We start from the raw sequence: 25,258 nt of genomic DNA, 5'->3' as shown, positions 1-25,258 counted from the left end.
GCGAGGTCCAGTGGGGAGCCCAACAATGAGGACTCCCTATGTGAGATATGAGGATTCGGCGTGGCACCGATTGGGCCATATCCTGCATGCAAGACTGTTTTTGGTGACTCCTCTGTGGCCAGAGACGGCCGCCGTAGACTGTGCAAGTATCGAGCACTGTGTAGAGTGTGCCCAGCCCGCATGGCCACGTTGCGGGGACCGTGGATTCCTGAGGGGGCCACGGCGAACTTAATTGGGCCAGAGCGTGAGACATTTGTCCACCATGTGCAGGATAATCGCACCCAAGAGTCTGCGCCCAATAGTGTGCAATGTGGCTACCCCATATGCCAGAATTGGCTTCCGGCATAGCAGTGGCCAACTGTTCGAGTTGTGGGCCACTTTTGAGTGAAATTCTGAAGAGTCAAAAGGAAACTCTTGAGTACAGCCTATTAGTTTGCATTCCCTGATGTGGCCACGAGTGATGGGGAATAACCCTGAACATGTTACACAAAGGAGGGTGAGACAGGAATTTGAATGCCAACAACTAGAGCCCTGACTTCAAGGGTTATTTTGTTGTTGCTTCTGAATGTTGGATTCCTTTGCATGGGTAGAGAGAGAAATAACATACTACTTTTTCTATAAAAGCAAATATTTGGCACAACATTGATTTATTGTTCATAAAGCGATACAAAAGGGGATGATGGACGGAGCGTTTGAGCAAATCAAACACTCACCCCCAGTCAACTGATCTGGGTTTAATCCATCACCATTCTTTAGCTCACTCGGCCACCCCAGTTCAGACATGGCTATATGCAAATCAGTCTGACCCTGTGCCTCATGGGAACAGTCCAGCCCGAACTGCCAAGCCATGTCTTCCCTGGACCGGAAACAAGCATCCTGGGACCGGTTTCGGATTCATATTCCTCATCAGCCAGGCTATCTTGAATCCAATGGCCAAGTGAGCAAGGGACTCACGTCTGAGCATACCCTGCCACACTTAGGGCGAACAAAGCGATACAAAAGGGGATGATGGACGGAGCGTTTGAGCAAATCAAACACTCACCCCCAGTCAACTGATCTGGGTTTAATCCATCACCATTCTTTAGCTCACTCGGCCACCCCAGGTCAGACATGGCTATATGCAAATCAGTCTAACCCTGTTCCTCGTGGGAACCGTCCAGCCCGAACTGCCAAGCCATGTCTTCCCTGGACCGGAAACAAGCATCCTGGGACCGGTTTCGGATTCATAATCCTCATCAGCCAGGCTATCTTGAATCCAATGGCCAAGTGAGCAAGGGACTCACGTCTGAGCATACCCTGCCACACTTAGGGCGAACAAAGCGATACAAAAGGGGATGATGGACGGAGCGTTTGAGCAAATCAAACACTCACCCCCAGTCAACTGATCTGGGTTTAATCCATCACCATTCTTTAGCTCACTCGGCCACCCCAGTTCAGACATGGCTATATGCAAATCAGTCTGACCCTGTGCCTCATGGGAACAGTCCAGCCCGAACTGCCAAGCCATGTCTTCCCTGGACCGGAAACAAGCATCCTGGGACCGGTTTCGGATTCATAATCCTCATCAGCCAGGCTATCTTGAATCCAATGGCCAAGTGAGCAAGGGACTCACGTCTGAGCATACCCTGCCACACTTAGGGCGAACAAAGCGATACAAAAGGAGATGATGGACGGAGCGTTTGAGCAAATCAAACACTCACCCCCAGTCAACTGATCTGGGTGTAGTCCATCACCATTCTTTAGCTCACTCGGCCACCCCAGTTCAGACATGGCTATATGCAAATCAGTCTGACCCTTTGCCTCATGGGAACAGTCTAGCCCGAACTGCCAAGCCATGTCTTCCCTGGACCGGAAACAAGCATCCTGGGACCGGTTTCGGATTCATAATCCTCATCAGCCAGGCTATCTTGAATCCAATGGCCAAGTGAGCAAGGGACTCACGTCTGAGCATACCCTTCCACACTTAGGGCGAACAAAGCGATACAAAAGGGGATGATGGACGGAGCGTTTGAGCAAATCAAACACTCACCCCCAGTCAACTGATCTGGGTTTAATCCATCACCATTCTTTAGCTCACTCGGCCACCCCAGTTCAGACATGGCTATATGCAAATCAGTCTGACCCTGTTCCTCATGGGAACAGTCCAGCCCGAACTGCCAAGCCATGTCTTCCCTGGACCGGAAACAAGCATCCTGGGACCGGTTTCGGATTCATAATCCTCATCAGCCAGGGGGTGAGTGTTTGATTTGCTCAAACGCTCCGCTGATTTGCATATGGCCATGTCTGAACTGGGGTGGCTGGGTGAGCTAAAGAATGGTGATGGATTAAACACAGATCAGTTGACTGGGGGTGAGTGTTTGATTTGCTCAAACGTTCCGTCCATCATCCCCTTTTGTATCGCTTTGTTCGCCCTAAGTGTGGCAGGGTATGCTCAGACGTGAGTCCCTTGCTCACTTGGCCACTGGATTCAAGATAGCCTGGCTGATGAGGATTATGAATCCGAAACCGGTCCCAGGATGCTTGTTTCCAGTCCAGGGAAGACATGGCTTGGCAGTTCGGGCTGGACTGTTCCCATGAGGCACAGGGTCAGACTGATTTGCATATAGCCATGTCTGAACTGGGGTGGCCGAGTGAGCTAAAGAATGGTGATGGATTAAACCCAGATCAGTTGACTGGGGGTGAGTGTTTGATTTGCTCAAACGCTCCGTTCATCATCCCCTTTTGTATCGCTATATAACATTAATATACATCTTTATGAACTTCCAAATATTAAAACTTTCAAATGATTTGCTAAAAACGTTAAATTTCATATTGGTTTAAAAAGACGTAAAATAGGTCTGTAGTACAATATAATGTCTTATGAGCTCGCATGGAGTAATGGATACTAATTTAAATGACAATGAAAATGAATTTGACATTTTTATTATGCCTAGTTTTAAGTATACGTTTTATATTGTCGATTATTGTGCTCAAGAAATGTAATCTACTCTTTTGAACGATAGCCCTAAATTGGATGAAAGTACCATTAAATATAGGTGAAGTTGCTATATTTGCACATTCATATTTTAATAATTGTATAAAAAAAATTATGATGCAACTTTTATGGTTTTATGTGAACGGAAATAAAAATATATTGAACTATAGTACAATTTGCGTTTCTAAAAAAGAAAAGTAACCTTGGAGACCACAATTGTGGGTGGCGCAAAAGATCGGGTACAGGGTTTGTCAACTGCACATCAATTTTATACAGAGTGTGTTTAAAAATGATGAAGCAAAACTTCACCTTAAGTTGGAATGATAACCACGTTCTGGTATACCAGCCTACCCAATCCTAATTCATTACATTGCCTTTACTAACTTTGGTTTGGATAAGCTTAGATGGAATTGACAACCTTTGTTGCATTTCTTTCCCGCGTTTATCATAACACTGGCCGATTTATACTCTAGACCCGGCATATCTGTCAAGTTTCAGGTCCATGCGTGATGTGCTGCTCCAGTCCAGGCTCTTTCCTTTGAATTGTCTGACTTGCAGTCCTGTTTTATAATGGAATAAACAAGACTACAAGTCCAAGAATTAAAAGAAAAAACATGAACTGCAGAAGGACATCATGAATGAATTTGGGAAACTTGGCAGCGTTGAACGTTACTATATTTGACAAAACTAGATTATTTCTTGCATTTTCTTCTGAGCGTCATGCTATTTCTTGATATTAATAACATACTTACCTTCAGGGTTTTACTATACTATTTGTCTCGGTTTTCAGTGTAAAGCCTAATGTGCTTTACAGCTTGCATTGTAATTTGTGACCAAATCCAGTTGAGCAAACTGGTCTGTAAAGCACTTTAATTTGACATATGTGAAAAAAGCGACATGGCACGCAAGGAAGCAGTTAAAGTACCAGCAAAATGTACATTATCGAACCAACGTCACTCTTACAATACAAACGGACTACTTAGTGTACGCAAAAGCTAGAAATGCCCACATATGCCTTAGACGCGACAGCCCCCTAAACTCGCCGGACTAAGCGCTCGATCTATGGTTGTCATTCTCGACAGGAGCTGTGAAACAAAAGTGCTAGCCCCAGGGGCGGGGGGTGTAAGGGGTCCGTGTTTTGGAGGGGGCTTTACCGCCCGAAGCCATAGAAATTGCATGGACTAAGGAATAGGTAGACGATTGGGGAAAGTCACTCTGCTTTCCCTAGCAGTCCAACTGCAAAATTGGGGAGCGGGCATCACGTTTTGCTACGCCACTGGCCAGCCCAGGAGTCAATTGTGAATACACGGAGTGAGTCCAACCAACGTTCGGTCTCTTCACTTTTAGCCTGACTCCGCAGTCTTATCTACCCTTCCCTGTCCCTTAAAGAAAGTGAGCGCCCACAACCTAGCCTCGTCTGCCCGACCAGAAACGGACTCACAAGACCAGAACAGTTTAACGCTTCGCACTGTGGGCGGTACACGCCCGCAACGAAAGAAGGTGTTTCTAAAATAACAAACACTCTACCCTGCAATAAAGGAACAGAATAGGACAAAAGCATATGCAAACTTCAGAGCCAATCAGCACCTCGGGATTCTAACAGCGCACCAGTATTGGATAATATGTCATTAATGCTCCAATCTCAGGTCACGTTACACTTTAGCAATACCGCCCACTCATAGGCTACGCCCAGAAAACGTTTAACCGCGGGATTGGTTGTTGTGCGACCCGGAAGTGCTAGAATTATGGACGAATGACGTCCATCAAAAAAAAATCAGCAACGGACGAGGAACATGAGGCTGATTTCGTGGAGGGTCCGTGTAAGTAGCGAATGGTGTGTGTTGTTGATCGCTTGAAAAGAAAGTGTTGGTAGTTTGCGGTGGTACAAGTGCGCTTGTTGTTGATGTACTTGGAGTCCCTATAATAGTGTTGCGCTGCATGACTAATTTGTAAATCATACTTGACTGAATTAGGTGGCAAGAAAAGCCAACTTGTGTAGCTCGCGCTTTGGCTTTAACATTTTACATAATTAACAATTGTATATTGTTAACAGATGGTTTCCAGTGCTTTAGAAAAGCAAGAGACTTCTGAAAGGGAAAAGTACAACCATCTTGCAGATGCTATTCAACATGTTATTTCCCAAAAGCAGTTTTGTTTTGCAAGTACCCAATAGGACAGCACTTTTGTCAACAGTGTTGTATCTCTTTTCCACAGTAAAATAGTATTTCTGTTGCACATTCAGTGTTGTTTTTCAATCCTTTATGTTTATAACCTAATAACTGTGGAACACAGTGTTTGTAAATTAATCCACTTCCAAACAAGCTTAATCTTTCCATTTAGTGTTTTGGGTGACTTTTGTTTGTCAGACATTTAAAACCTACTTCATAAATGCACTGCTGAAACGGATTAGTTTCCAGAAACGGTGTGCCGCAGTCATTTGATGTTAAATAACCAAGTAAGATTGCTGTGGTTGATAGGACAGAAATACGAACACACCGAAAATGTTGAAACCCTGGCAGCAAACTGTGCGGAAGCACTTATAATCGCAGTCATTGTCGAACTCCGCAAAAAACAAATCCGCCTATACACAATTTTTACAAAAAGGTACAGTTTTTTTATTCTACTAACCCTTGCTATATTTAAATGTTTCCTGCATGAGGTTCATTACCTTTTGCATGTGACATCTGGAAGCAAACGTTTTGAACATGGTTCAATTCTGAAAAGCGGTTTTGTTACTTGTTCGCTTTTTTTTTTTTTAGGCATTTCACTATGATTTTCATGTTTGTGACCATTCTAAATTGTGGATGCGTTATATTTTTTTTGTTTAAATCTTTTTATTAGGGTTTTATGTTTTTTAGATTCTCATGTGGGACGTTAGACAGATCAATCATCCATATGTAATTGTTACACATCGATTACAATTATGATTCAATATCAACATTTTGGTTCCATTCCTTGGAGTATGGTGGTCGTACATCATATCTCCTGAATTTATCACTAGGCTATCTTGCTGCATGATGCCGTGTCTGGTTGTGTCTGGTCCCTTGGGCGGTAAAATGATGGAGACTGGCGTAAGTGCTTCCCCTCAGTCAGTGTACATTACACTTTATGATGTGTGCAATCATTAACTTTTATATAAATAAGTCGGATTCCGAACTACCGACTTGAACTGAACTGGTAACCGTAGGAGGAAACACTTGAAATAGTTATCTTATTTGCAAATAGCTATTGCGATCAGGAGTGGACACTTTTTATGCACGCATGCTGATTTATTTATTTATTTACTTACCCCTCGTTCTATCTAAAAATTATTTAATTTTGTGGGGGTTATTTCCTGCTACTGGCTAATCACATCCTCTCGTCCATCAGTGCTCTTTGCACCAAGTTGTAGCATTTCGTGTCTCAATAGAGCAATTGACAAGCAATCTGGTTTCTTTAAAAAAAAGAACCCATAGCTGCATTGTTTTAAGTGTGGAAAATTCATAGTCCCTTACTATGTTTCCAAACTGTAATTTACATGGCAAGGACGTAAATGAAACAACAGTTTCTTTGGAATTGCATACTTCAGTTTCGCAGGGCATAATTCATAAAAAGGCTAAAGTTCGCAGACTACGAAAGATTCCTGTTTAGTGGATGGAGATTTTTCTGAATGTGAAAAACAACAGTAGAAGGTGTTAAAACCAAAAATGTACATCTTTCCTCACTGATGAGGTAGTTTGATGTATGCAGTGCAATTCGTTGTCTCTATTAGTTGATAAGGGCATACGGGTCAACAGAATTTTCATGTTGAGCCAGTCATCACCGAATTTTATGTCCATATTCGGCTAATTCTTAAAGTGCATAATAGTATAATGAAACTTTGTTTGCTTGAATGTTTTTCCTCCGTACGGTCACATGCCAATTGTTTGCAGTACTTTACAGTGGAATGATAAATATATATCTGTAGGCAAGGTTTATGACTGTGTAGAAAAATAAGGATCCTACATTTGTTAACTTTTTAGGGGACTCTCTGTACTATGTTAAAGGCAATGTTTTTAATTTGTAAAAAAAAAAAGTTCTTTGTTCGCTGAGACTTTCTGATATACTGCAGCAGTAGATATGGTGAGGTCCGGTCCTTGATAAGTGTCTGTTAGACCTGACACCTTTGGCGTGGTTCTTCCCCCATCTTTTTGCCTCCGACTCATGTATTTTTGATGCTGTTCTGGATTTCGTTTTTGCTGGTTTAGATGCTTTGGACACTCTGCCACTGCTGATCAGTGCCAGAGTGTAAGTGCTCCCTCTGTAAATTGCCATATTGATAAAATATACCTGATTGGCATATTTGCATCACCATGAAGTCCCTAGTAAAGTGCATTATGTGTGCCAGGGCTGGTGATGACAGATGCTACTAGTGGGCCTGCAGCGCAGATTGCGCCACCCACATGAGTAGCCCTAAAAAGGTGACTCAGGCCTGCCAGCGCAGGGCCTGTGTGCAGTCAGTGACTGCCAGTCCCCCTGGCCAGTGTCATCACTGGCTGGGCTTAACCCTTCCCTGTCTGTGCACATCAGTCACCCCTATGGAAGGCTCAAGGTACCCCCCTTGGCAGGGTGCAGTGTATGGATAAGGTAGAGCATGTACTAGTGCAGGTCACATGCTCTGGTAGTGGGCAGCAGCCATTTTGGGTGCTCACTGCTGTAAGGTTATCTTGCTCCATAGAGTAACATGGAGGAGGCTGGTCCCATGGGATACCAGCCTATCTACCCATAGGAACAAGATGGGACAAGAGTGAAAGATATCTCTGAACTCAGAATTTAATAACACATCTTTTAGTGAAGGTTGTTTTTAAATCCTGTGTTGGAGAATAGCACTTTTAGAAAGTGGCTGTTCTCTTGTCTAAACCTTTCTGTGTGCCTGGGTTTGTGGAATGCCTGTCTGGTCTGGGTGTGACGGGGGCTGCAGAACCCCCGGAGGAGGGGGTCGGAGTCAGCCCGGGGATCAAAGGCCACATCTGCTGCCAGGGAGGTGGGAGGAGATAGCGCCTGACAGTGCCGGGCTGTGCTTGCCTGCCCACCATGCTGGCTCTCCCTCCTGCCGGCCAAACTGACACCTCTGACCCTGAAGCTGACAGGAAGAGGAAAACCAGAAACACCTCAGTGCTTCAGCAACCCCCAAAACTGGTTTAGACCGGGCTCAGGGCCGACTTGCACAAAGACTTCAAAGGACTTCAAAGACTTTGAGGGGTATAAGGGAAGGACCCCTGACTACAGAATATTAGATTCCAAGATTCTACACTCAAGAAGGAACCTCGGCTGGAAGAAGGACTGCTGGAGAACTAAAGGAAGATTGCCTTGCTGTGTGCTCTAAGGGCTGACCTGTTCTGCTGTGCAACTGAAAGCTGAGGAGGAGAAAGGGACTTTGCTGTGTGCTGTGACCCTACCTGCTTGAAACTGCCAAGACTTTGCTGTGTCTACAAACTTGAATCTCCAAGGGCCTGAGAGGAGCTGGCCCCCTGTCTGCAACCCAGGGACATAAAGGTTGCCCAAGGACTACAAGACTCTGCTGTGCCCCCTGAAGCTGCTGTGTGGCGAGGAGATCGTGAAGCCCTGTAAGCTGTCTGCTTAGCGCACTGGCTGCTCTCTACTTGAAGCGAGGGCGCCGCGCTGACCCAGCCTGCTGTGTGGCCGAGATCGACGTGTTCATCGACACGTGTGGGGAGACCAGAGACTTGTGGCCCCTCCCCGTGCAGGGCGCCCTGAAAACAACTGTGGGCTGCTTCACCGCCGCTGCCCGGGGGCCAGGAATAGCTCCAGAAGATTGCCGATCGTTGGGGAGCTGAAGCGGCGAAGAACTAAGCCGCCGCGCTCCCATTGGCTGAGGGAGCCGAGCCCCCTCACTAAAGCCGCGACGGGATTGGCCCGTGCGACGCCGCGTCATCAGCGTGATCGTGCGGTGATTGGAGGAGAAGCGGAAACGTCACGACAAGCCTGTCCCGGGAGCCGCGCTGCCAATGGCTGACTCCCGGGTATGCCGGAGGCTCGCCCCAGACGCCGCGACAGGATTGGTCCCCGTCATCGGGACCTTTGAAATCGCCGGGTGTTCACCGCCGGGACCGGGGGAAGACTGACCTGACCTCGCCGAGGGAATCTCTCGAGTGTTCCCAGCCCGGCCTGCCGTCTCTGCTCCCCGCCGCTTCCAGAGGACTGAGAGCGGGCGGAGAGCTGGCTGAGACCGGCCGGGCCTGAGCGCGAGTGTGCGCTGGTCGGCGAGCTGCCTGGAAAGAAGGCCCCAGTATTCCGGTGAGGCGCGCTAGTAGCGCGAGGGTCCCCTGGCTATAGGGGTTGATCCCCTTGGATAATTCTATCGTGTGGCATTGTTTTGATGGCTCGTTTTTGGAGAACACATTTTTAAGGACAGTCAGTATTACTCACTTCCCATACTGATTCACAAGAGACTTGAGACTGTTTTGTTTTTAAGAACTTCCTATTTACAAGTACCATCATTAAGATTAAGTGCAACCTATTATTGAGAAAACGATTATAGTGCAAATGCTTTATTTACCTTGCTGAAACTAGATAAAGTTATATGTTTTTATAAAATATACTTACTTGTGTGGTCTCAGTTTGTGGTGGATTGGGGATTATTGTTGTGCTAAGTGCAAATGTTATCCACATTGCCTCTGTTTAGCCTAGACTGCTCGTGCCAAGCTACCTAGAGGGTGAGCAGGGGTTATCTCAGAGGGTTATTCCTTCACCCTGACTAGAAGCAAGGGTCCCTATTTGGTCTAAGGTACTTACCTCTGCCAACTAGAGACCCCCAGTTCTAACATTGTTGGACAGCGGTGCGGATTTTTAACTAATAATTGCACTTGACCAACAGTGATTTCTTGTACATCACTAGTCTAGTTTGGTAGCACAGGTTGCGCAAGATTTTATTTCTTTTTTGGTGAAACCTTTTAGTTGAAGAGGTTAGGAAGCATCATGTCTCGGAAAGCGCCAAGCGTGAATGGAGAAGTGGAAGTGGAATTTGAAATCCAGGAGTTGTTCACCTATAACAAGGAGCAACTGGGAAAATTCTGCAAACGGCTTGAATGCCCAGTAAGGGGCAGCGCAAACAAGGAAGAGCTAAGGAAAGCTCTGAGGGCCTGGTGGGAGGCCAAACATGGTGATCCAGAAGCTGCTACTGGAGAGGGAGGCACACAGGAGAATGCTTTTTTGTCCAGTGAATTGCCAGTGGGGAAGCCAGCGTCTAGGACCGGCAGGAACCACTCCGGTAGGATTATGTCTCCAGAGGAAGTGGAGGAGAATCAGAGAGCTAGGGCCCATGAGATTGAGCTTTTTAAGCTCAGAGCGCAAGCAGATGAGAAGAGACTGCGCCTTGAAGCTGAGAAAGAGGCGCAGGAGAGAAGGAATGCTCTCGCTTTGGAGGAGAAGAAACTCCAATTGGCTCATGAGTTGAGCATGAAGGAGCTGGACATTAAATTCAGAAAGGCGGAGTCCAGTTCTAATGGTGGCAGCGCACAACCAGTACAGGCGGGTATGGTATACATACCAAAGGATCTGGTACAGAATTATCAGAGGGGTGAGGATATTTATGCGTGGTTCAGAGCGTATGAACTTGCCTTAAGGATGAAAGAAGTGCCTGAGAAGAATTGGGGGGCAGGATTGTGGAAGCATTTTGAGGCCTCTGGGAGGGATGTTTTGGCACCCTTAGAAGCAGCGAATGCTTTATCCTACCCCGCTATGAAGGAGGCTTTGTGCCTCAGGTATGGGCTCACTTCAGAACAGTACCGCCAGAGGTTTAGGAACTTCAAGAAGCTTGATTCAAGTACTTGGGTGGAGTGTGTGAATATGTACACGCGTGCACTGGAAGGTTGGATAAAGGGCAGCAAAGTTACTGATTATGTGGGGTTGTGTCACTTGTTTAGTTGGGAGCACTTAAGTAGTTTATGTGTTCCAGAGCTGCGCCAGCATCTTTTGGATAGCAAGTTAACTGACCCCAGTGAGCTTGCTAAAAAGGCGGACCGCTGGACTAGCACCAGGGTCCACAAGGGGGTGGTAAGTACCCCAGCCAAAGGTGGACAGGGTCCCCCGCAGAAGAGTGGGGGGGACACGGGGAATCAAAAGGAGTCTTCTAAAGGGCCCCAAAATGGTTCCCAGGAGAAGGTGTCTAAACCCCCCAAGCCTAAGAAGTCCTGGCCCCCTAAGGGCACGCAGGACAGAAGGGCCCCACTTACTTGCTATTCATGTAGGGAGGTGGGGCATATTGCGCCCAGATGTCCAAAGAAGAAATCAGCACCCACTGGTGCTCCAGCTCCGGCGTTAGCCAGTGTAGCTTTGGGAGGGGATTTGATTTCTAGTGGGGAGAAGGGGTTAGCATTGATGACCCTTGTCTCTCTAGGAGACCAAGAGATGGCCCAGGAAACTTTGCTGCCCCAAAACACTAAGAAATACGGGCAGAAGGTGACCATCAATGGACAGGAAATAGAGACGTTGAGAGACACAGGGGCCAGCGTGACATCTGTCAGGTGTCGGTGGGTATCTGAAGAGCAAATTGTTCCCAAGGTACTCCGGCCTGTGGTGGCATCTGACAGTTCAGTGCGCTACTGCAAGTTGGCAAATGTTCCATTTGAGTGGGGAGGGGTCTCCGGTATTTTGGAAATTGTTGTAAGTGATGCCTTGCCTGTAGATTGTCTATTAGGTAATGACCTGGAGAGCTCCCCATGGAAAGAGGTGGAGCACAGGACTCACTTGGAGATGTTGGGTTTGCCTGCGTGGATCTGTGTGTCCACCCGTGCAATGACAGCCAGAGAGGGCGGTCTAGCAGAGCTGGAGCCTGGAACAATGGCCCAGGGACCTGCCAAGAGAGGAAGGGGTAGAGGGCGCGGGAAACCAGCCCCCACTGTTCCCACTGTCCAGGAGGAAGCCGACCCTGAGGGGGATGCCCTGGAACCTACAGGGGAGCAGGTGGCCAAACTAGGGGAATTGCCTGAGCTGTCCCAGTGGCAGCAAGAGGGTGGTCCCTCCAGGGAGGAATTCTGCCAGGCTCAGAAGGAGTGCCCTTCTCTCATTGGTGTGCGGCAGCAGGCTGCAGACCAGGCAGCAGGCCTGGGGTCCAAAGAGCATTTGATCTACTGGGAGGATGACTTACTTTATAGTGAGCCTAAGTTTGCTGAGCCCGGTGCAGCCCGTGTGCTGGTAGTACCGGAGCGCTTCAGGAACTTCCTACTGGGTCTGGCTCATGACGTGCCTCTCGCGGGACATCTGGGGCAAGACAAGACCTATCACAGGCTTGTCACCCATTTCTACTGGCCCCAGATGAAGAAGCACGTCTCTGCCTTTTGTAAATCTTGCCAGACTTGTCAGGCCAGTGGCAAGAGCGGAGGGAAGTGCGTGGCACCCCTCCAACCCTTTCCTGTGGTGAGCACCCCTTTTGAGCGGGTGGGCATTGACATCGTGGGGCCCCTGGATCCCAAGACAGCCCTAGGCAACAGGTTTATCCTGGTCTTGGTGGACCATGCCACTCGGTACCCGGAAGCCATCCCGCTCAGGACGGTCACAGCCCCAGTGGTGGGCCGTGCCCTGATGGGAATCTTTTCCCGGGTGGGATTTCCCAGGGAGGTGGTCTCAGACAGGGGGACAAACTTCATTTCTAGGTATATGAAGTCCCTGTGGAGTGAGTGTGGGGTGACATACAAATTCACCACTCCTTACCACCCTCAAGGAAATGGGCTGGTTGAAAGATTCAACCGCACATTGAAGGGCATGATTATGGGCCTGGAAGAGCCCATGAGGCGGAAATGGGACGTCTTGTTACCATGCCTGTTGTTTGCCTACAGGGAGGTGCCTCAGAAATCCTTAGGGTTCAGTCCCTTTGAGTTGCTGTATGGCCACCCTGTCAGAGGGCCTCTCACTCTGGTGAAGGAGGGGTGGGATAAATCCCGTGGGAAAACCCCTCAGGATGTGTTCAGCTATGTGCTGGCCATCCGCAACCAGACCAAGCGCTTCAGGAAGCTCGCTCAAGAGAACCTGGAGGCTAGCCAGGAGGAAATGAAGAGGTGGTATGACCAGAACACTTCTCTGGTTGAGTTCCACCCTGGTCAGAAAGTGTGGGTGATGGCGCCAGTGGAGCCTTGTGCGCTCCGTGACAAGTGGTCTGGGCCATATGAGGTGGTGGAGCGCAAGAGCGAGGTTACCTATTTGGTTAACCTGAAGACTCCCAGGCAGCCCCTGAGAGTGCTACATGTGAACCGCCTCAAACCCCACTTTGAGAGGTCTGAAGTGACTATGCTCATGGCTACAGATGCTGGAGGGGAGGAGGATAGTGATCCTCTCCCTGACCTCCTGGCAGTCAAGGAGCAAGATGGGTCAGTGGATGGTGTGGTCCTCTCCCCCACCCTGACCCCAGAGCAGCAGCAGGACTGTCGCCAAGTCTTGGGTCAGTTCGCCCCCCTGTTCTCCCTGACCCCAGGTGTCACCAAGTGGTGCGTCCACGTTGTGGACACTGGAGACAGTCTGCCTGTGAAACAGAAGTTTTACAGAGTGGCTGACAAGGTCAGAGCCAGCATCAAGGAAGAAGTGTCCAAGATGTTGGCGCTAGGGGTTATTGAGCCCTCCAGCAGCCCCTGGGCTAGCCCAGTGGTCTTAGTGCCTAAGAAAGCTGCTACCCCCGGTGGCACCCCAGAACTTCGGTTCTGCGTGGACTACCGTGGGCTCAATGCGGTCACCAAGACTGACGCGCACCCCATCCCCCGAGCTGATGAGCTGGTGGATCGGTTGGGAGCTGCCCAGTACCTGAGCACTTTTGATTTGACTTCAGGGTACTGGCAGATTGCCTTAACTGAGGGGGCCAAGGAGAGGTCAGCATTTTCAACGCCAGAGGGGCACTTCCAGTTCCATGTCATGCCCTTTGGGTTGAAAAATGCCCCTGCCACATTTCATAGATTGGTCAACCAGGTACTGGCGGGGCTGGAGCAGTTCAGCGCAGCCTACCTGGATGACATTGCTGTGTTCAGCTCCACTTGGGAGGAACACCTGCAACACCTCACTGAAGTGTTGAAGGCTCTGCAGAGGGCAGGCCTCACTATCAAGGCCAGTAAATGCCAGATAGGGCAGGGATCTGTGGTGTACTTGGGACACCAGGTGGGGAGCGGCCAGGTGGCGCCCCTACAGGCAAAGATTGATACCATTCTGGCCTGGGAGCCCCCCAAGACCCAGACTGAGGTGAGAGCCTTTCTAGGTCTCACCGGGTATTACAGACGGTTTGTCAAAGGGTATGGCACCATTGTGGCCCCGTTGACAGAGCTGACATCTAGAAATCAGCCCAGGAAAGTGAATTGGACTGATGCCTGTCAAACTGCTTTTGACACCCTCAAAACTGCCATGTGCACAGCACCGGTGCTTAAGGCACCTGACTTTTCCAGTGAGTTCATTGTGCAAACTGACGCTTCAGAGCAAGGCGTGGGAGCAGTACTCTCACAGATCAATGAGGAGGGCGGAGACCAACCAGTGGCTTTCATTACCCGGAGGCTAATCCCCAGGGAACAGAAATGGAGTGCCATTGAAAGGGAAGCTTTCGCTGTGGTCTGGGCTCTGAAGAAGCTGAGGCCCTACCTGTTTGGGACTCACTTCCGTGTTCAGACCGACCACAGGCCCCTCAGATGGCTAATGCAGATGAGGGGTGAGAATCCAAAATTGCTGAGGTGGTCCATTTCCCTACAGGGGATGGACTTTACGGTGGAGCACCGCCCTGGTACAGAACACGCCAATGCTGACGGTTTGTCCAGATTCTTCCGCCTTAGTGATGAGGACTCCCAAGAGGTTGGGTAGTTCTCCCCACTTTCAGCTGGAGGGGACACGTGTTAGACCTGACACCTTTGGCGTGGTTCTTCCCCCATCTTTTTGCCTCTGACTCATGTATTTTTGATGCTGTGCTGGATTTCGTTTTTGCTGGTTTAGATGCTTTGGACACTCTGCCACTGCTGATCAGTGCCACACACACACAGCCACACACACACACACACACACACAGCCACACACACACACACACAGCCACACACACGCACACACAGCCACACACACAGCCACACACACACAGCCACACACACACACACACAGCCACACACACACACACACAGCCACACACACACACACACACAGCCACACACACACACACACACACAGCCACACACACACACACACACACACAGCCACACACAGCCACACACACACACACACACACAGCCACACACACACACACACAGCCACACACACACACACACAGCCACACACACACACACAGCCACACACACACACACAGCCACACACACACACACAGCCACACACACACAGCCACACACACACAGCCACACACACACACACACAGCCACACACACACACACACAGCCACACACACACACACACAGCCACACACACACACAGCCACACACACACACAGCCACACACACACACAGCCACACACACACAGCCACACACACACACAGCCACACACACACACAGCCACACACACACACAGCCACACACACACACACAGCCACACACACACACAGCCACACACACACACAGCCACACACACACACAGCCACACACACACAGCCACACACACACAGCCACACACACACAGCCACACACACACAGCCACACACACACACACACAGCCACACACACACAGCCACACACACACAGCCACACACACACAGCCACACACACACAGCCACACACACACAGCCACACACACACAGCCACACACACACAGCCACACACACACAGCCACACACACACAGCCACACACACAGCCACACACACACACAGCCACACACACACACAGCCACACACACACACAGCCACACACACACACACAGCCACACACACACACACAGCCACACACACACACACAGCCACACACACACACAGCCACACACACACACAGCCACACACACACACACAGCCACACACACACACACAGCCACACACACACACACAGCCACACACACACACACAGCCACACACACACACACAGCCACACACACACACACAGCCACACAGCCACACACAGCCACACACAGCCACACAGCCACACACAGCCACACAGCCACACACACACACACACACACACACACACACACACACACACAGCCACACACACACACACAGCCACACACACACACACAGCCACACACACACACACAGCCACACACACACACACAGCCACACACACACACACAGCCACACACACACACACAGCCACACAGCCACACACAGCCACACAGCCACACACACACACACACACACACACAGCCACACACACACACAGCCACACACACACACAGCCACACACACACACAGCCACACACACACACACAGCCACACACACACACACAGCCACACACACACAGCCACACACACACACAGCCACACACACACACAGCCACACACACACACAGCCACACACACACAGCCACACACACACACAGCCACACACACACACACAGCCACACACACACACACAGCCACACACACACACACACACACACACAGCCACACACACACACACAGCCACACACACACACACAGCCACACACACACACAGCCACACAGCCACACACAGCCACACAGCCACACACAGCCACACACACACACACACACACAGCCACACACACACAGCCACACACACACAGCCACACACACACACAGCCACACACACACACAGCCACACACACAGCCACACACACACACACAGCCACACACACACACAGCCACACACACACACAGCCACACACACACACAGCCACACACACACACACAGCCACACACACACAGCCACACACACACACAGCCACACACACACACACAGCCACACACACACACACACAGCCACACACACACACACAGCCACACACACACACACAGCCACACACACACACAGCCACACACACACACACACACACACACAGCCACACACACACACACACACAGCCACACACACACACACACAGCCACACACACACACACACACAGCCACACACACACACACACAGCCACACACACACACACACACACACACAGCCACACACACACAGCCACACACACACACACACAGCCACACACACACACACAGCCACACGCACACAGCCACACACACACACACAGCCACACACACAGCCACACACACACACACAGCCACACACACACACACAGCCACACACACACACACAGCCACACACACACAGCCACACACACACAGCCACACACACACAGCCACACACACACAGCCACACACACAGCCACACACACACAGCCACACACACACAGCCACACACACACAGCCACACACACAGAGCCACACACACAGAGCCACACACACACAGAGCCACACACACACACAGCCACACACACACACACAGCCACACACACACACACAGCCACACACACACACACACACAGCCACACACACACACACACACAGCCACACACACACACACAGCCACACACACACACACACAGCCACACACACACACACAGACACACACACACACACACACACACACACAGCCACACAGCCACAGACACACACAGCCACACAGCCACACACACACACACACACACACACACACACAGCCACACACACACAGCCACACACACACAGCCACACACACACAGCCACACACACACAGCCACACACACACAGCCACACACACACAGCCACACACACACAGCCACACACACAGCCACACACACACAGCCACACACACAGCCACACACACACAGCCACACACACACAGCCACACACACACAGCCACACACACACACAGCCACACACACACACACAGCCACACACACACACACAGCCACACACACACACAGCCACACACACACACACACACAGCCACACACACACACACAGCCACACACACACACACAGCCACACACACACACACACAGCCACACACACACACACAGCCACACACACACACACAGCCACACACACACACAGCCACACACACACACACACAGCCACACACACACACACACAGCCACACACACACACAGCCACACACACACACAGCCACACACACACACAGCCACACACACACACAGCCACACACACACACAGCCACACACACACACACACAGCCACACACACACACACAGCCACACACACACACAGCCACACACACACACCCACACACACACACACACAGCCACACACACACACCCACACACACACACACACACACACAGCCACACACACACACACACAGCCACAGCCACACACACACACAGCCACACACACACACACAGCCACACACACACACACACAGCCACACACACACACACACAGCCACACACACACACACAGCCACACACACACACACAGCCACACACACACACACAGCCACACACACACACACAGCCACACACACACACACAGCCACACACACACACACAGCCACACACACACACAGCCACACACACAGCCACTGTTAGAAAGGCGACCCGGGGGAGGCAGAAGATGTCTGACTGACCACCCCTAGGTCAACCCCTCTGTCGAGAAGTAGCCGAGCGTTGCCGAGAGGCCTCCTGAATGAGGGCCCCTCCTAGGATCATACTTCAGAGTAATCACAACACTACAAACGGACACCACACAGGAGGTCAAGTTCTCAAGCTTTTATAAGTAATAACGGTTGAGAGTTCTTGGCAGTATATACAGCTGGATCGCGGGATCCGTAAAGTCTCGGACAAGGAGGGTAAGGTAGCGGGACAGTCTTACTCTGGGTGGAGGAAGGGATACCCTACGCACAGCTCTCAATCCTCGAGCTGGGGGGTTCCGAGAGGTTCGAGCCGCGGCGGCGCCAGCAGGCTAACAGGATGGTTCGGCAAGGTAGGCCGCGGCAGCGCCAGCAGGCTCTCAGATGGTTCAGCGAGGTAGGCCGCGGCAGCGCCAGCAGGCTCTCAGGTGGTTCAGCAAGGTAGGCCGCGGCAGCGCCAGCAGGCTCTCAGGTGGTTCAGCAAGGTAGGCTGCGGCAGCGCCAGCAGGCTCTCAGATGGTTCAGCAAGGTAGGCCGCGGCAGCGCCAGCAGGCTCTCAGATGGTTCAGGTTACAAGAAGGATGAGTTCGTCTGGTGTCGGCCGTGACAGCGTCAGCAGGGCTTCCAGTCCAGGATACAACTAGCGTCCTACTCCGGGGCTGGCCCAGATATAGGACGGAGGTCCTTTGATGTCCGGACCCTCGCGCCTGGGGGCCAGAGGGGCCGGGATGATGGTGTCCAGACACCCAGCAGGGGGGTGGAGCCAGCGCCCAGGGAGGCCGGAGGGCGATCGATACCAGGCGTCCGGGGACGGCTGGAGGGCCATCGAAACTCCTCTCCCTCCGGGATCTGTCGAGTGGCCACTCGACCACCTGGATGGATCTTGGTGCCTCGATGTCTGGGCTTCGCTGGGGCCGAGGCTTGGGCCGAGGCCACGTGGTCGTGACGTGGTGGGCCCAAGATGGAGTCCGGCACGGCCTCGTGCTGAGGTCGTGAGGGGCCTACGCTGGGGCCAGGCCGATGATGGGGATCCGGGCAGGTAGCGGGATCGGTGGTGTTGGGGCGTGCAGGGTCGGGCCGAAGGGGCCGCCCGAGGTCCGGAGGAGGGCTGATGTTGTCCTGGGCCTGCCATGCGGGAGGGGTAGGACCACGCCATGAGGCCGGGTCCAACACGCGTCCCCCCCCAGCTGAAGGCAGGGGAGAGTCACCCATTTTCTTGGGGATTCTCCTCGCCGAAGTGGAAGAATGTGGACAGGCCGTCGGCATTGGCGTGGTCGTTGCCGGGGCGATGCTCCACAGTGAAATCCATCCCCTGCAGAGAAATGGACCAGCGCAGCAGTTTCGGGTTTTCTCCCCGCATCTGCATCAACCAACGCAGGGGCTGGTGGTCGGTCTGGACTCGGAAGTGGGTGCCGAAGAGGTAAGGCCGGAGCTTCTTGAGGGCCCATACCACGGCAAAGGCTTCCCTCTCGATGGTGCTCCACCGCTGTTCTCTTGCCAGGAGGCGTCGGCTGATGAAGGCCACAGGCCGGTCGATTCCTTCGGGGTTAACTTGTGACAGGACCGCCCCAATGCCGTGCTCCGAGGCGTCGGTTTGGACTACGAACTCTCTGCTGTAGTCGGGGGCCTGGAGCACAGGGGCGGTGCACATGGCAGTCTTTAAAGTCTCAAATGCTGTCTGGCACGCAGGGGTCCAGTGCACCTTCTGGGGTAATCTCTTTGAGGTCAGTTCGGTGAGGGGCCCCACAATGCTCCCGTAGTCTTTTATAAATCGCCGATAGTATCCGGTGAGCCCCAGGAAGGCTCGGACGGCGGTCTGGGTGACCGGGGGCTCCCAGGCCCGGATGGCATCTACCTTTGGTTGGAGGGGAGCCACTTGACCGCTCCCCACTTGGTGTCCTAGATAGGCCAAGGGTCCGTGACCTATCTGGCATTTGCTGGCTTTGATTGTCAGTCCGGCCCGCCGGAGGGCCGTCAGGACTTCCCAGAGGTGGGACAGGTGCTCATCCCAGTGAAGGCTGTACACCGCAATGTCATCTAGGTAGGCGGCGCTGTACTCCTCTAGTCCGGCCAGCACCTGGTTCACTAGTCTCTGGAAGGTGGCCGGCGCATTTTTCATGCCGAAGGGCATCACTTTGAAGTGATAGTGGCCATCTGGCGTCGAGAAGGCCGATCGCTCTTGTGCGCCAGGGGTAAGGCCGATCTGCCAATACCCCGCCGTGAGATCGAAGGTGCTGAGGTATCTGGCGGCCCCTAGGCGATCGATCAGTTCATCCGCCCTGGGGATGGGATGTGCGTCGGTCCTGGTGACTGCATTCAGTCCTCGGTAGTCAACACAGAACCGGAGCTCGGGCGCTGTTCCGGGGGAAGCGGCTTTCGGGACCAGAACAACGGGACTGGCCCAGGGACTGTTGGAGGGTTCGACGACCCCCAGGGCCAACATCTTGGCCACCTCGGATTGGATGCAGGCCCGAACCCGGTCGGGCACTCGAAAAGCTCGTTGTTTCACAGGGGGGCTGTCTCCGGTGTCCACATCGTGGACACACCACCGGGTGACCCCCGGCGTGAGGGAAAACAGATCCGCAAACTGCCCCAGCAGCTTCCGGCAGTCTTGTTGCTGCTCTGGGGTCAGGGTAGAGGAGAGCCGGACCCCTTCGAAGGAGCCGTCTTTCTCGGTGGTGCTGAGTAGATCTGGTAGTGGCTCGGAGTCGTCTTCAGCTCCGTCATCGGTCGCCAGCAGCAGACTCAGTTCAGTGCGTGCAAAGTGCGGCTTGAGCCGGTTAGCGTGTAGAACCCGGAGGGGGTTCCTGGGGGACTCCATGTCTACCAGGTAGGTGACGGGGCTCTTGCGCTCCACCACCCTGAAGGGCCCCGTCCATTTGTCCTGGAGGGCACACGGTTCAACCGGGGACATGACCCAGACTTGCTGGCCCGGCTCGAACTCGATGGACGAGGCGTTCTGGTCATACCAGCGTTTCATTTCCTCCTGACTGGCCTCCAGGTTGGCCTCGGCAAGTTCCCTGAACTTCCGAGTCTGGTTGCGGAGTGTCAGGAGGTACCGGTAGACATCCGGTGGGGCATCTCGAACTGCCGTCTCCCAGCCCTCCTTGACCAGGCTAAGGGGGCCTCGAACCGGGTGTCCGTACAAGAGTTCGAACGGGCTGAACCCCAGGGATTTCTGGGGTACCTCTCGGTAGGCGAACAGGAGGCAGGGCAGCAGGACATCCCATTTGCGCCGGAGGGGCTCTTCTAGGCCCTTGATCATTCCCTTCAGTGTCCTGTTAAAGCGTTCCACTAGTCCATTTCCCTGGGGATGATACGGGGTGGTGAACTTATATGCGACCCCGCACTGTTGCCATAGGGACCGCATATGCTTCGAGATGAAGTTGGACCCCCGATCACTCACGACTTCTCGGGGGAAGCCGACTCGGGAGAAGATGCTCATGAGGGCTCGGCCCACCACGGGGGCCGTGATGGTTCGGAGGGGGATGGCCTCAGGATAGCGGGTGGCATGGTCCACCAGGACGAGGATGAAGCGGTGCCCCTGCGAGGTGCGAGGGTCCAGGGGCCCTACGATGTCTATTCCCACTCGCTCGAAGGGGGTGGTTACCACAGGGAACGGCTGGAGCGGGGCTTTGACTTTCCCCCCGCTCTTCCCGCTGGCTTGACAGGTCGGGCAGGTCCTGCAGTGGTTCTGTACATCAGTGCGCATTTTTGGCCAGTAGAAATGGGTCACCAGGCGGCTGTAAGTTTTGTCCTGCCCCAGGTGCCCGGCGAGGGGCACATCATGTGCTAAGTTCAGGAGGAAGTCTCTGAACCGGAGGGGTACAACTAGCACCCGGCCGGCCCCTAGCTCGGCAATCTTCTGCTCACTGTAAAGGAGGTTGTTGTCCCAGTAGACCCAGTGGGACCCCGCGGGGTCTCCAGCGGCTTGCGTAGCGGCTTGCTGTCGCATCCCCTCGAGGGAGGGGCAGGTTTTCTGTTCCTGCCGGAACTGTTCGCGGGTGGGGCCATTTTCTTGGCGCCATTGAGCGAGTTCCGGGAGGTGGTTGAGCTTGGTGGGACCTTCTTGGTCGGGCCCTTGGGGGCCGGGCTCGGTGTCGGCGTCCTCGGGGACGACGGGTGGTGGAGGTGCGGGCCATTCTGGCTCCTCTGTTGGAGCCTCCACCGCCGGGGCGGAGGCTCGGGCGGACATGGAGCGGGTGGTCGCACAGACCCACTCGGGAAGGCCTAGCATCCCCAGGTGCTCTCTTCGTTCGACGCCAGCCCATGGGGAACTTTCCAGGTCGTTCCCAAGGAGGCAGTCCACGGGGGCATCGTCGCGGACAGTCACTTTCAGCACGCCCGACACTCCCCCCCACTCGAAGGGGATGCGGGCCATCTGACACATAGTTTCGGAGTTATCTGCGGATCGGACTGGGCACAGGACGTTAGGAAGGATCTGTTCCGGGGTCACCAGATGGCAGCGGACCGCTGTCACGCTGGCCCCAGTGTCGCGGAGGGCTTCGGTCCGGCGACCATTGATGGTGACCCACTGGCGGTACTTCTGGGTGTTGCCGGGGATCGGCCCTCGGGGGATCATGTCGTGAGTACCCAGGCAGGCTAAGGTCATGGCGGCGGGCTCCCACTCGGCCTGCTCGTGGTCGTTGTCCTCTTCCTCACTGCTTTCTTCACCTAGGGCAGCTGCCGCGATCTGGCGGGCTGGGGGCCCGGTGGTGCCGGGTCGCTGGTTCATCGGGCAGAGGGGGTCATTCGCATAATGACCCTGTCGCTGGCATCTGTGGCACGTAACGTTCGGGCGGGGCCCCGGCCTGGCTGGGGGGCCCCCTCTCCGGCCCAGGGTTGGCGACGTGGAGGTAGGGGATGACCCCTGGGGGGCGTCTCGACCCCGGCTCTGGCCTACTCCGCCACCTCGTGGTCGGTGGTTCCCCGGGGACCCCCGGCCGTAATCTCCCATCGTGTTCCGGGGAACTCGGGTGCTCGCCCATCGGTCTGCCTCGACAGCGAGTTTTCGGGGCTCAGTCAGTTTGCTGTCGAGGAGGTGCTGCCGGAGTTCGACGAAACAGTTATTGGACAGGTGTTCCCATAGAATGAGGTCGACTAACTGCTGGTAGGTGGTGACCTGGCAGCCCCGAGTCCACCCCTCGAAGGCTCGACTGTAATAGTTCACGTATTCCACCCATGTGGTACCGGGGATTTTTTTGCAGTCTCGGAATCGCTGCCGGTACATTTTTGATGCTGTGGTTTTTGAATAGTCTAAAGGGGGTATATGTAGAGATTAAAGATGGCTGAGGAGAAGATGGAACCCTAGGGCACTCTGCAGGTGATTGGGATCTTCTAAGACACGGGTACTCTCAAACATTTCCCAGGGACCACAACATACTGTCTGTGGCTTCCCACGGGCCGCACCGATGCTAGCAGGGCAAGGGTCAGGATAGTGAAAGGTGGGCCACAATTTAAGGTTCCTGTTCTAAGACCTGGTTGAAGCCATGCTCAGTCAAGTGATGGATATATGGAACTAGTTCTTCTGTTGTGTCTATTGATTAAATTACTAGTATTGGAGAAGAAAGCAAATTATAGTGACAACCTGAATATTATTAGGTCAAGGCCAAAAATCCTATTCTTAAAAGAATAATTCAGTCCAGCGAGGGACTGTCCTGACTGACATTCATAATGCCAGCCAGTTTAATAATCCAAAGACTACTTGGGATCCGTTCTCCTGACAATCCGTCATTGTGCGAGTAGTAATTTATCTATGTCTGTTTATGGTATTGTAACATGTAATTCACACGCGTAAAAAAAAAAAAGTACAGGAGGGGGGTAGGCTAGTCTTATGTCCCAAATCTATTAAATGGAATACGGTACACACCTCATCCCGAGAGGCATTGGACAATATTAAACATTATTTATATTCATGCATACATCTACAACCCACTCCCTCATACACATGCACTCCTGCCCCAAGTGCCTCAAGTCTGTACTGCTAACTCAGCCTATGTTGATATGTGGAGTGTGATTCCCACCAGTGTGTTCCGCATACACTCCCTCCCTTTTGGTTGTTAGGTTATGGAACAACTGCAGCTAATGTCCTTCAAATACTACATGGTCCATGGTTCTCACGATGTTTGTAATCTCCATTTGTGGACACCTGTCAGGATGTTGTGCGCTCAAACTTCTCCCTGCCGGACAGTCAAGTTGAATAGGAGGATCTTCTTCCCTGTTTCTGCTAAGATGAAGGAAGTACCATTACCGGCATTTCCTCCACCATTTTCATGGCTGGGTCCCAGCCATGCAATGGGTGATGGAAAAGCAGGTCGTAATAGCTCGGCATCGATATCACCAAAGTATACAACCCCTTTCCTCCTCACCACCACAGCTGTGGGATCGTGGATCCTGGCAGAGGCGGTGGTCTTGTGGCGCCCTCACCGCCACCATCGTAATTCAGCGGTTGGACTGCCGAGGTAGTGGTGGTTAGACCACCACAGTACATATGGGGGTCCCAGGGCTGCTGTACTTTTAATACGGCCTAATGATTTTCACTTGATGCTAACCACTTTCGGGAGTGGGGGTGGTGGGGGGGAGGCAGGGCCTGGGTGGGACAAGGGACAACCATGGTGAATGAATCTCGCGGCATTTTCTAAGGCATAATTTTCTGCAGCTTCTCCTGTAAGGAAACCTATTGCTGGTCTTCTGGACTCCTGATCTGTGGGATAATTCCAATGTAGTGAACCCTGATGGGATAGAGAAGTCTTTGAAGGTA

General features: G+C 52.4%; 1 protein-coding gene across 3 annotated transcripts in view; it reads left to right on the top strand.

The window, feature by feature from the left end:
- SOCS6 (suppressor of cytokine signaling 6) overlaps positions 1–25,258 on the top strand; it is a 117,964-nt gene that overhangs the window by 29,578 nt on the left and 63,128 nt on the right. Inside the window, exon 1 of one of the 3 annotated variants that reach the window (XM_078687520.1) lies at positions 4,712–4,794. The exons of 1 other annotated variant lie outside the window; for it this stretch is intronic. The gene's annotated coding sequence lies outside the window, so the exon portion shown is untranslated. Of the gene's footprint in view, positions 1–4,711; positions 4,795–25,258 lie in introns of those variants that run through there. One more of the 3 variants, XM_078687522.1, reaches the window with a different exon arrangement.

Source organism: Lissotriton helveticus, chromosome 4_1 (genome assembly GCF_964261635.1).
Source record: "Lissotriton helveticus chromosome 4_1, aLisHel1.1, whole genome shotgun sequence".
NCBI lineage: Eukaryota > Metazoa > Chordata > Amphibia > Caudata > Salamandridae > Lissotriton > Lissotriton helveticus.
The sequence above is the reverse complement of the archived record's forward strand: the minus strand, read 5'-3'. Positions and strand labels throughout refer to the sequence as shown.